This window comes from Sphaeroforma arctica (assembly GCF_001186125.1).
Source record: "Sphaeroforma arctica JP610 unplaced genomic scaffold supercont1.1755, whole genome shotgun sequence".
Classification (NCBI taxonomy): domain Eukaryota; class Ichthyosporea; order Ichthyophonida; genus Sphaeroforma; species Sphaeroforma arctica.
The window spans coordinates 9,216-11,519 of NW_014038803.1; the positions used below are offsets into that span (position 1 = coordinate 9,216).

The 2,304-nt window shown below is 39.4% G+C and overlaps 1 pseudogene across 1 annotated transcript; it reads left to right on the forward strand.

The window, feature by feature from the left end:
- Positions 1-17: 17 nt before the first annotated feature.
- SARC_11559 (hypothetical protein) lies at positions 18-205 on the forward strand (annotated as a pseudogene; the record flags this gene model as incomplete). Its single annotated transcript has 1 exon — positions 18-205.
- Between the last annotated feature and the right edge of the window lie 2,099 nt (positions 206-2,304).

A 2,304-nucleotide genomic window follows, 5' to 3' on the forward strand; every position in this document is an offset into this window, starting at 1 on the left:
ATATATATATACATGAGATGGTCACACAAGCCCGCTATTGTCTCCCACGCACAGACAAAGCAATGGTTGAAAATGTAGCCCTATATGGCGCTTCTTGGGCCGAAAAACATCTGACTGCGTTGGGGATTACAGCAGGAAGTGACGCCGTACAGCAGCTAGCACACCTGGCCAATAAAGAGGGGCCGATTCTGACCACTCATGATAGGTGAGGAGCTTTAGCGATCATGCCAGCTATAGAGTGTGAACCATATTTTCGCGATTGAGAGTATCTGAAGGATATTTTATACGTGTTTGTGTGTACCTAGATTGGCATAGTTCCTGAAATAAATAAACACACACACACGCGCATATATATATATATAAATAAACATATGTATGTATATATATGTATGTATATTATATATATGTATATATATATATTTAATGTATGTCCGTATGTATGTATGTACGTACGTACGTACGTACGTACGTATGCATGCATGCATGTAAGTATGTATGTATGTATGTATATACATATATATATTTATATGTATATATTGTGAGGTTAAAAGTGAATACGAGACTTCTTTTAATACAAGATTAATATGAAGTTGGTAAAGTGAATGTTTGTATTTAGGCCAGGTATATGTTTGATATTGTGAAAGTGCATGACAGCTAAATCCAATTCTCTCAACATCACCTATTCTCATACCCTCCTCCCACACCCAGATACGGCAATCGCATAAACACCGTGAGATTTTCTCCCCACTACCATGAGTTGATGAAAAATGCCATAGAAGTTTCTCGCACCCCTAGTTTTGCATGGACACAGGACAATATGAATAAACCAGGTGCACATGTGGCTAGGGCTGTTCTGTCGGCCATGACATATCAGTGTGAGCCAGGCACTTCCTGTCCCCTCACCATGACGTACGCCTGTGCTCCTGTGGTAGGTAGTATTGTATTGAGCTCCTGTGGTAGTAGTATAGTATTGTGTTCCCGTTGTAGGTAGTATAGTATTGTGTTCCTGTGGTAGGTAGTATTGTATTGTGTTCCTGTGGTAGGTAGTATAGTATTGTGTTCCTGTGGTAGGTAGTATTGTATTGTGCTCCTGTGGTAGGTAGTATAGTATTGTGTTCCTGTGGTAGGTAGTATAGTATTGTGCTCCTGTGGTAAGTAGTACAGTAGTGTGTGCCTATGGGAGGTAGTAATTGTATGCTTCCGTGAGTATATTCTTTGCACATGTTGTTGTATGATTGTATGTGAATGGGTCTGTTTTGTACGTATTAGCTGGTCATATTGGTGTGTGTGTGCAGGTGCACTTGTTTCTATCGATACTGTTGTACTCCCAATACCATGACATCCGCCCGTGTACTTGAGGTAGATAATTTGTATTTTGTGTTCCTTATTTGATATATATATAGTGTCATGTCCGTGTACTTGAGGTAGATTAATGGGTGTTTTATTTTCCTTATTTGGTATATATATATATGGTGTTATGTTCGCATACGCATGTGCAATGGGACGATTGCTTGTATGACATATACGACCGCATGCGAAAGTACAACTACATGTTCATAGCCCATGCACCTGCACCTTTAGATAGGGGTGTAAACTGACCTGAAAATATATATGAATTCATAACCCATGCATCTGCACCTCTAGATAGGGGTGTAAACTGACCTGAAAATATATATGAATTCATAACCCATGCACCTGCACCTTTAGATAGGGGTGTAAGCTGACCTGAAATTATATATGAATCATACCTCATGCACCTGCACCTTCAGATATTGGTGTGAACTGGCCTGATAAAATATATGAATTCATTACCCATGCACCTGCACCTTTTGATAGGGGTGTAAACTGACCTGGATATATATATATGAATCCCTCTACGAGATGCTAGCAATGGCTGTATTCAATACGTATCATCATATCCACTGACATACAGTCCATCTCCAGAGTTGTATCCATGTTACGGCCCTTTTGCACTACTTGTACGCTTCAGTATTTAAGTTATTGCATTTTGCCTTTACAGCTCCGAGATAGTCCTAATATGCAGGAATGGTACGCCAAAGCAACTAATACCATATACGACTGGCAAGACAAGCCTATTTCCCAGAAGCAAGGTGCGTGCGCATGTGAATATAACACAGGATGTGTGATGTTATACCATCCTATAGTTGAATGTTTACGCAATTATATGTATATGGATCTCTGTATGTTTTTGGTATGAACAACCTACTAATGTATAAAAGCATGACGATTTGAAATGACATGCCATCTATATATTCGATCTCACCTTGTTTACTTTCGCCATCA